Raw genomic sequence first — 11,601 nt, forward strand, 5'->3', positions numbered from 1 at the left:
TAAAAATGCCATCGATTCCTTGATAATTTTGTATCCTGCTACTTTGCTAAACGTATTTATTAAATCTAGTATATTTTTTGTGGAGTTTAGGGTATTCTATGTGTAACATCATGTCATCCATCTGCAAATAATGACAGTTTCACTTCCTCCTATTCAAATTGTATGCCTTTCGCCTTTACTTTTTTCTAATTGTTGTGACTACGACTTCCAGTACTATATAAATAGCAGTGGTAAAATCGGATATCCCTATCTTATTTCTATTCTTAATGGAAACAAAGCTTTTGCCTATTGACTATATTGTTCGCTGCAAGTTTGTGATATATGGCCATTTTTTAAAATCCTCACATGAGGATATACTTTTATTTATTTTCAGATAGAACGGAAGAGAGAAAGGGACAGAGGAGAGAGAGAAGAAAACATCAATGTGAGAAGGACATATCAAATGGTTGCATTTGGCATAACTCAGACCAGGGCTGGGGAAAAAGCAACCAAGGTATGTGCCATTGACTAGAATCAAACCCACAATAAATTGGTCCACAGGCTGACACTCTAACCGCTAAGTCAAACTGGCTGGGGCTCATATATAGCCTTTATTATATTGAGTTATGCTCTCTCTAATCTTACGTTGATAACAGTATTTATCAAAAATTGTTGCTGGATATTTTTAAATTAATTAATTAATTTATTTTTATTATAGATGTTTCCCCTTTTGCCCCCACTGATACCCACCTTCCCCTCCCTCCCCACCCTGTACCCAGGTTTGTTGGCCATATCCATTGTTCACGCATACATGCATATAAGTTTTATTGTTTATCTCTCCCCCACGCACCACCACTTCTGGGTATTGTCAGTCTGTACCTCACTTCCACATCTCTGGGACTACTCCATTACTCAGGCTGTTAGGTTCATTATATTCCACAAATAACTGAGATCATGTGATATTTTTCAATCTCTGCTTGGCATGTTTTGCTTAGGATAATACTCTCCAGGTCCCTCCATATCATCTCAAAGAATAAGAGACCTTTCTTTCTTATGGCTGTCTAGTACTCCATTGTGTACATGTACCACAGCTTTTTTATCCATTTGTATACTGATGGACATTTGGGTTGTTTTCAGATCTTAGCTATTGTAAATAGTGCTGCTGTGAACATTGGTGTACATATATTCTTACTGATTGGTGTTTCAGGCTTCTTAGAGTATATTTCAAGAAGTGGGATTATTAAAAACCAGAAAAAGACATTACAAAGAAAGAAAACTACAAGCCAATATCCCCGATGAACATAGACGCCAAAATCCTGAACAAAATACTAGCAAATAGGCTCCAGCAATACACCAAAATAATTATACACCATGACCAAGTGGAATTCATCCCAGGGATGCAAGGCTGGTTCAATATTTGCAAATCAATAAATAAAATGAAGAATAAAAACCACATGATCATATCAATTGATGCCGAAAAAGCCTTTGACAAAATCCAGCATCCATTTCTGATAAAAATGCTCATCAATGTGGGAATAGAGGGATCATATCTAGATATAATAAAAGCCATATATGAAAGACCTACAGCCAACATCATACTCAATGGGCAGAAACTAAAAGCATTTCCCTTAAGAACAGGAACAAGGCAAGGATGCCCACTTTCACCACTCTTATTTAACATAGTACTGGAAGTCTTAGACACAGCAACCAGACAGGAAGAAAAAATAAAAGGGACTAAATTGGAAAGGAGGAAGTGAAACTGTCATTATTTGCAGATGACATGATACTATATAAAGAAAACCCCAAAGACTCCATCAAAAGTTTACTAGACTTAATAAATGAATTTGGCAAAGTAGCAGGATACAAAATTAACGTCAAGAAATCGATGGAATTCTTATACACCAAGGATGAACTCACAGAAAGAGAAACTAAGAAAACAATCCAATTTACCATTGCAGCAAAAAAATTAAGATACCTAGGAATAAATTTAACCAAAGAAATAAAGGACCTATTTGCAGAAAACTACAGGTCATTGAAATAAGAAATACAGGAAGATATAAAAAAGTGGAAGCACATACCCTGTTCATGGATTGGAAGAATTAACATCATTAAAATGTCCATACTACCCACAGCAATCTGTAGATTCAATGCAATCCCCATCAAAATACCAACGGCATACTTCAGAGAATTAGGACAAGTACTTCAAAAGTTCATATGGAACCAAAAAAGACCTCGAATAGCCACAGCAATCTTGAAAAGGAAGAAAAAAGTTGGAGGGATCACATTACCAGATTTCAGAATATACTACAAAGCCACCGTAATCTAAACAGCCTGGTGCTGGCACAAGAACAGGCATATAGACCAGTGGAACAGAGCAGAGAACCCAGAAATGGACCCAATGCAATATGCTCAATTAATATTTGTCAAAGGTGGCAAGGGCATACAGTGCAGTAAGGACAGTCTCTTTAATAAATAGTGCTGGGAAATTTGGACAGCTACATGCAGAAAAATGAAACTAGACCATCAACTTACACCCTACACAAGAATAAACTCAAAATGAATAAAAGACTTAAATGTGACTCATGAATCCATAAAAATCCTAGAAGAAACTATGGGCAACAAAATTTCAGACATCAAGATCATTGCTCTGAATTCTAACTCTGTTAACTTGCTTAACTGCACCTCATTTATCTCATCTTTTGTTGAGCTCTTTGGTTTTTTTGTTTGGCATTTGTTTTTTTGGTTCAGCATTTTGGCTATCACAGTGGGATTTGAAGCCTGCTAAATTTTTCCAGTGTATATTGGTGTTCTGCTCTTTGTGGCTCTTTCTCCTGTGTTTGGATGAGCGAGGTAGGACCCACATTAAACACCACTGTTAAGTCTTACTTTCCTGGATAGAGATGCTAGCCCAGGAACGATTCGGTTATCCTCTACTTTTTTGCCTGGGGCTGTCAGTTGTGGCTACTTGAAGAGCCTTGTGTTCTCAGTTGAATAAAGACTCCCTCAGGTGTTCAGCATAAGGGGAGCTCCCTAGGGTGGGGCAGAAACTCATTGTTAATGAGCCTCAATTTGCATTTCATTGGCCCACTTGGGTGGGGTTAAATCTCTGAGGGTTGGGCCACTGCTTTTTCCCAGAGTCCTGTGAAGAAGTAAGTTGATCACCATCCTGCATGGCCACAAGTCAGCAAAATCTCTGTGCGCCCTCCATATCCTGAGTTCCCCCCCACAGTTCCAGTCTTATCTGCTCTCTTGCTGCTGGAGCCAAATTTGAATGGCTGTGTTTATTTTAGTGTCTGTCCTGGCTCTGGCTGTGGAGCCTCATGTGTCTTTAACTCTAAGGGCGCTCTTCACAAGTAAGGCCACTGCTGACTGTGGGCTTTGAGTCCCCCTCTTGTACCTCCAAAATCCTACCAGGATTGAGACAGTGTCACTGATTTTATGGTCCTCATGAGCTGCTTTTCTGTTGCTTTTTACCGATAATTTGTCTTTATTTTAATTTCTAATTCCAGTTTGGTCCTGGGAGACAGTCTGTGTATCTTCCAATCACTCTGCTGCCATTTTGGAATCCCCTCATTTTGGTTATGTGGTATATCACATTTATTGATTTGCGAATATTGTACCCGCTTTGCATTCCTTTGATGTATTGCTGGATTCGATTTGCTGGTGTTTTGTTCAGGATTTTGGCATCTATGTTCATTAGGGATATTGGCCTGTAGTTTTCTTTCTTTGTAGTGTCGCTTTCTGGTTTTGGAATTTGAATTATGCTGGCCTCTGAAAATGCGTTTGAAAGTCTTTCTTCTTGAATTTTTTGAAATAGTTTCAGGAGAATGGGTATTATGTCTTTGAATATTCGGTAAATTTCCCTTGTGAAGCCGTCCATGCCTGGGCTTTTGTTTGCTTGGAGAGTCTTGATTACATCTTCAATTTCTTTTGTTGTTATTGGTCTGTTCAAGTCTTCTATCTTTTCCCGGTCCACTTTTGGGAAACTATGTGTTCCTAGAACTTTGTCCATTTCACTTAGATTGTCGAATTTGTGGCCATATAATTGTTTATAATATTTGTTAACAATCCTTTGTATTTCTGTGGTGTCAGTTATTATTACTTCTTTTATTTCTGATTTTGTGTATTTGGGTTCTCTCTCTTTGTTTCTTGGTGAATCTATCTAAGGGTCCATCAATCTTGTTTATGTTTTCAAAGAACCAGCTCTTTGATACATTGATCCTTTGAATTAATTTCTATTTTTGGTCTCCATGTCATTTATTTTTGCTCTGATCTTTATTATTCCTTCCTTCTACTTGCTCTGGGGTTTTCTTTCTGTTTGCATTCTAGTTTTTTAATTTGTGAGGTTAGGTGGCCTATAAGAAATGTTTTCTGTTTCTTGAGGTAGGCCTGTATTGCTCTGAACTTCCCTCTCAGAACTGTATTCGTGGCATCTCATAGATTTTGTGCTGTTGTGTGTTCATTTTCATTGGTTTTCAGGAAGTTTCTTATTTCTTTCTTGATCTTCATAGTAACCCATTCATTATTCAATAACACACTATTTAGCCTCCATGTTTTCCAATGTCCTATCATGCTCTTGTTGTGATTGATTTCTAGTTTTATGCCATTGTGATCTCAGAAGATGCTTGATAGTATTTCAGTCTTCTTGAACTTGCAGAGAGTCAATAATTCTGAGAATGCATGTTTTTTTTTTTTGTATTAATTTATTTTTGTTACAGATGTTTCTCCATTTTTCTTCATTGACACCCTCCTCCCATTTTCTGCACCCTATTCCATTGGTTATGTGTACATGCAAATAAGTCCTGTGGTTTATCTCTTTTCTCCCCCTCCCAACACCCTCTTCAGAGGGTTGTCTGTCTGTATCTTACTTCAATGTCTCTGGGTCTACCCTGTTCCTCAGACAGGTATGTTCATTATATTCCACAAATAAGTGAGATCATGTGATATTTGTTTGTCTCTGCTTGGCTTGTTTCACTTAGGATAATACTCTCCAGGTCTCTCCATGTCATTTTAAAACATAAGAGATCTTTCTTTCTTACTGCTGCATACTACTCCATTGTGTATATGTACCACATGTTTTATTTATTTATTTATTTATTTATTTATTTATTTATTTATTTATTTATATACATGCCCTTAGTGGGAACTGAATCCTGGAGTCCTTGTTCTGCAGGCCAATGCTCCAACCACTGAGCCAAACCGGCCAGGGCTGTACCACACTTTTTTTATCTATTCATATACTAATGCACACTTGGCTGTTTCCAGATCTTAGCTATTGTAAATAGTTCTGCTATGAACATGGGGGAACATAGATACTTTCTGATTGGTGTTTTAGGCTCCTTAGGGCATATTCCTAGAAGTGGGATCAGTGGATTAAATGGCAATTCAATTTTCAATTTTTTGAGATAACACCATAGTGGTTTCTGTAGTGGCTGCATCAGTCTGCATTCCCATCAGTGGTTTACTAGAGTCCCATTTTCTCCACACCTAGCCAACACTTGTTTGATGATTTGTTGATGGTGGTTATTCTGACAGGTGTTACGTGATACCTCATAGTTGTTTGAATTAGCATCTCTTTGACCGTTAGTGGTGTTGAACATTCTTCATATGTCTCTTGGCCATTTGTATTTCCTGTTTGGAGAGGTATTGATTTAGTTTCTCTGCCCATTTTATAATTGGTTTTTTTGTCTTCCTTTTGTTGAGTTTTATGAGCACTTTTTGTATTTTGGAAATTAGCCCCTTATCTGATGTATCATTGGAGATTATGCTATCCCATAAAGTAAGTTAATTTTCCATATTGTTGCTTGTTTCTTTTTATGTGCAGTAGGTTCTTAGTTTGATGTAGTCCCATGTGTTCATTTTTTTTCTTTTGTTTCTGTTGCCTTAGGTGATGTATCAGTAATTTTGCTGCATATAATATCCAAAATTTTGTTGCCTACATTTTCTTCAGTGGCTTTGTAGTATAACCAGATATCCGGTATTGTGGTCCCACCTACTTTATTCTTCTGTTTCAAGATTTCTGTGGCTATTCAGGGTCTATTTTTCATCCATATGAAAATTTAAAGTATTTGTTCTAGTTCTGTTGTTGGCATTTGATAGGGATTGCATTGAATCTATAGATTGCTTTGGTGAATAAGGACATTATAATAATGTTAATTTTTTCAATCCATGAACAAGTTATGTTCTTCCACTTTTTTATATCTTCCTCTATTTACTTTTCCAATGTCTTGTAGGTTTCTGCAAATAGGTTCTTTACTTTTTGGTTAACTTTATTCCTAAGCATCTTAATTTTTTTTTTTTTGCCACGATGGTAAATGGAATTTTTTTTTAGTTTCTCTTTCTGTGAGTTCATCATTGGCGTATAAAAATGCCCTAAATTTCTTGACATTAAGTTTTTATTCTGCTACTTTTCCAAATTTATTTATTAAGTCTAGGAGATTTTTTTATAGAGTGTTTAGGGTTTTCTATGTATAATATCATGTCACCTGTGAATAATGATAGTTTCACTTTCTCCTTTCCAATTTGGATTTGTTTTATTTTTTTTTTTTCATGTCTAATTGCTGTGGCTAAGTCTTCCAATACTATGTTAAATAAAAGTGGTGACAGAGACATAGAGGTAGGGTACAGAATGACAAACCTTAGAGGAGGGGGGTTGTGGAGGGAAGAGATGAACCACAAAACTTTATGCATATATGCATAAACAATGTATATAGACAACAAAGCTCGGAATTGGCAGGAGATGAGGTGGTAGCTGTCCATGGGGGGGGACATCTGTAACTAAAACAAACAAACAAACAAATAAATAAATAAATAAATAAATAAATAAATAAATGAATAAGAGTTGCAAAAGTGGGCATCCCTGTCTTGTTCCTGTTTCTAAGAAAAATGCTTTTAGTTTTTGCTCATTGAGCATGATGTTGGATGTAGGTTTTTTATATATGGCCTTTATTATGTTGAGATATTATCCACTTATTTTCACATTGCTGAGTGTTTTTATCAGAAATGGGTGCTGGATTTTGTTAAATGGTTTTTCAGCATCTATTGATAGGATCATGTGGTTTTTATCTTACCTTTGTTTATGTGGTGTATCACATTTATTGATTAGCAAATATTGTACCAGCCTTGCATCCCTAGGGTGAATCTCAATGTTCATGGTGAATAATTTTTTTGATGCATTGCTGGTTTCGATTTGCTAGTATTTTGTCCAGGATTTTGGCATCTATGTTCATCAGATATATTGGCCTGTAGTTTTCTTTGTATTGTCTTTTTCTGATTTTGGATTTAGAATTATGCTGACCTCATAAAACGAGTATGGAAGTCTCGTTTTATGGAGAATGGGTGTTAGTTTTTCTTTGAATGTTTGGTAAAACTCCCATTTGAAGCCTTCCAGGCCTGGGCTTTTGTTTGCTGGGAGGGTCTTGAATACATCTTCAATTTTCTTAGTTGTTATTGGTTTGTTCAAATTTTCTGTCTTTTCACAGTCCAGTTTTGGGATACTATGTGATTCCAGAAATTTGTCCATTTCACTTAGATTGTCAAATTTGTTGTCATATAATTATTCATAATTTTTGATAATGATCCTTTGCATTTCTGTGGTGTCAGTTGTTACTTTTCCCTTTTCATTTCTGATTTTGTGTATTTGGTTTCACTCTTTGTTTTTTGGTGAGTCTAGCTAAGGATCCATCAATATTGTGTATCTTTTCAAAGAACCAGCTTTCTTTCATTGATCCTTTGAATTTTTTTTTGTTTTCGTGTGTGTGTGTGTGTTGTTGTTGTTTTGTCTCCATGTCATTTTGTTCTTCTCTGATCTTTACTATTTCCTTCCTTCTACTTGTTCTGGGGTTTTCTTTTTGTGTGCTTTCTATTTCTTTAAGTTGTGAGGTTAGATAGTGTATTAGAAATTTTTCTTTTTTCTTGAGGTAAGCCTGTAGTGCTATGAACTTCCCTCTCAGAACTGCTTTCTCTGTGTCCCATAAATTTTGTGTTGTTTTGTGTTCATTTTCATTGCTTTTCAGGAAGTTTTTAATTTCTTCCTTGTTCTCCTCGGTGACCCATCCATTGTTTAATAACATGCTATTTAGCCTCCATGTGCTCAAATGTCTTTGCATGATCTTGTTACTATTGATTTCTAATTTTATGGCATTGTTATCTGATGTTCTTGAATGTGTAGAGACTTGCTTTATGTCCTAACATGTGGTCTTTCTTTGAGAATGCCCCATGTGCACTTGAGAAGAATGTGAATTCTGTAGTTTTGGGGTGTAATTGTCTGTAGATATCTATTAAATTTATTTGGTGTAGTGCTTCATTTAGAGTCTCATTTCCTTGTTAATTTTTTGTCTAAAGGATCTATCTAGTAATGTCAGCAGGGTGTGGAAGTCCCCTGCTATGATTATATTGCTGTCGATTTCTTCTTTGAAGTACTCCAAAATTTTTTAAATATATTTTGGTGTTCTTATATTGGGGGCATATATGTTTATCGAAGTTATATCTTCTTTTTGGATAGATCCTTTCAATATTATGTCATGACCTTCTTTGTCTCTAGTTATGGCCTTCATTTTGTATTCTATGTTATTATATATGTGTATTGCTACCCCAGCTTTTTTTTCTTTCTGTTTGCTTGGAAGATTTTTTTCCATTTTTTCACTTTCAACTTTTGTGAAGCTTTTGTTGTGAGATAGGTCTTTTGTAAACAACATATATATGAGTCATGCTTTCTTATCCAATCAGCTACTCTGTGTTTTTTTTTTATCAGAGCATTCAATCCATTTACATTTAAGGTGATTATTGATATATACTTATTTTTTGCCATTTTTGTTTAGTGTGGTTACATTTTTCTTCCTATTTCTTCTACTAATTACCACATTCCTTTCAACATTACTTGCAGTGCAGATTTGGTGCTAATGTATGCCCTGAGCATTTTGTTTGTTTTGTTCTGTGAATCTTTTTATTTGACCTTATATTTTGAATTACAGTCTTGCTGGATAGAGTAGTCTTGAATTCAGATCCTTGTTTTTCATGATTTGATAACTTTATGCCATTCCCTTCTGGCCTGTAGTGTTTCTGTTGAGAAGTCAGCTGTTAGCCTTATGGGGGTTCTTTTGTAGGTAACCTGTTGCTTATCTCTTGCTGCCTTGAGGATTCTCTTTGTCTTTATTTTTTTGGTATTTTAATTACTATGTGTCTTGGTGTGGGCCTGTTTGGGTTCTTTTGGGGGGGGGGGCTCTTTGTGCTTCTTGAACTTGAATGCCTTCTTCCTCCCTTAAATTATGGAAGTTTTCTGACAGTATTTCTTCAAATATATTCTCTGACTCTTCCTCATTTTCTTCTACTTCGAGGATTCCTATGATGTGAATATCATTATGTTTTCAATTGTCCCACAGTTCTCTTAAGCTGTCTTACTGTTTTCGTCATTACTTTTTCTTTTTAGTTTTCTGGTCTTCAGCTTCCTCTACTCTGCTGTTTAGTCCTTCCAATGTGTTCTTTATTTGTGCTATGTCTTTCTTCTTTTCCAATTGGTTGATTTTCAGTGTTTCTAAATTTTTACTCATGGTATTTATGTCCTTATGCTGTTGAACGTCTTCAAGATCATGGCTCTGAACTCTACCTCTGATAACTTGTTTAACTGCATTTCACTGATCTCATCTTCGGTGGAGGTCTCTTGTACTTTCATTATGGATTTGTTTTTTTGTTTCACCATTTTGGCTATCTCAGTGAGTTTTGGATCCTGCCAAATTTTCTCTGTGGGTGTTTGTGTTCTGCTCTTTGTGGATACCTCTACTGGGTTCGAATGAGCATGGGAAGACCCACGTTAAACACCACCCTAATGTCTTACTTTTCTAGGTAGATTTGCAAGCCCAGGAAAGGCTCAGTTATCCTCTATCTTTTGCCTGGAGGCGATTAGTCTCCATTACTTGATGAGCCTTGGTTTCTCATTTGAATTAAAAACTTCCTCAAGTGTTCAGTGTAAGAGGATTTCTTGAAGGTGGGCGAAATGCTGGCTGTTAATGAGCCTCAATTGCATTTCTTTGGCCCACCTGGGTGAGTTTGAATCTCTGAGGGAGGGGCCACCACCTTTTCCCAGAGTCCTGGGAAGGAGTAAGTTGGACTCTGTCCTGCATGGCCAAAACTCAGTAAAATCTCTGAGTGCCCTCTAAATCCTGAGTATCCCCACACAGCTCCAGTTCAGTCCTCCCTCCCTCTGTTTGAGCCCAAAGTGAGTGGCTGTGGGTATTTTAGTGCTCTGTCTCATCCCTCTGCACTATGGATTGGGCTTAGGAGTTTTACCCTGAGTGAGCTGCTCACAGGTAAGACCGCTGCTGTCCTTGGGCTCCCAGCCCCCCTCTCACATCTTGGCAATCCTACCACGATTGATTTATTGTCCCTGCTTATATGGTCCTCGCAAGCTGCTTTTCTGTTGCTTATTCCTGACAATTTGTCTTTATTTTAGTTGTAATTTCAGTTTGGTCCAGGGAGATGATCTGTGTAGCTTCCATTGAAGCCACTGCCATTTTCGAATCTTCTAAGGTTATTATTGATAAGTACTTATTTATTGTCATTTTAAATCTCTAGGCCTATGTTGCTCTCTCTATATTTCTTCTTATTACAGCAGTCCCATTAACACTTTTTGCAGTGCTGGTTTGATGGTAATAAAGTCCTTTAGTCTTTTTTCATCTGTGGAGTTCTTTATTTCACCTTCTATTTTGAATGATAGCCTTTCTAGATGGAATAAACTTGGTTTCTGTTCCTTGCTTTTCATTAGCTTGAATAGTTCCTGCCATCCCCTTCTGGCCTAGGGTGCTTCCGTTATGAAATCCACTGACAGCCTAATAGGAACTCACTTATAGGTAACAAATTACTTTTCTTGCGTTGCTTTTAAGATTCTCTCTTCATTTAATTTTTGGCATTTAAATTATGATGTGTCTTTGTGTGTGCCTGTTTCGGCTCTTGTTGTGGGACTCTATGTGCTTTCTGGAATTGTGTGACCTTTTTATTCACCAGGTTAGGGAAGTTTTCTGCCATTATGTCTTCAAACAGGTTATCTATCCCTTGCTCCCTGTCTTCTCTTTCTGGTACTTCTATAATGCAGATATTGTTGTGTATCATGTTGCCCCACAGCTCACTTAAACTGCACCTTGAATATTTTTTATTAATTAATTTTTGTTACAGATGTTTTTTTCTTTTTTCCCATTGACAGCCTCTTCCTGATGCCTCCCCACAACCCTGTCTCCAGCATTATTGTCTATATCCATGGTTATGCATACATGCATATCAGTTCTGTGGTTTATTTATTCTTTCCTACCCAAACCCCTCTTTTAAGGTTTGTCAGTCTGTACCCTACTTCTATGTCTCTCGATCTATTTTGTTTATCAGGTTATTTTGTTTATTATATTCCACAAGTAAGTGAGAACATGTGATATTTGACCTTCTCTGGTTTGCTGATTTTGCTTAGCATAATGCTCTACAGGTCCCTCGATGTGGTCTCAAGTGTTAAGAGATATTTCTTACAGCTGCATAGTATTCCATTGTTTATATGTACTATAGCTTTATTTTTTGCCTTGCATTTTTTTTTATTAATTTGTATTTGTTACAGATGTTTCTCATTTTTCCCCCATTGACACCATA

The sequence above is a fragment of the Molossus molossus genome, unplaced genomic scaffold, assembly GCF_014108415.1.
Source record: "Molossus molossus isolate mMolMol1 unplaced genomic scaffold, mMolMol1.p scaffold_m16_p_2, whole genome shotgun sequence".
Taxonomy (NCBI): domain Eukaryota; kingdom Metazoa; phylum Chordata; class Mammalia; order Chiroptera; family Molossidae; genus Molossus; species Molossus molossus.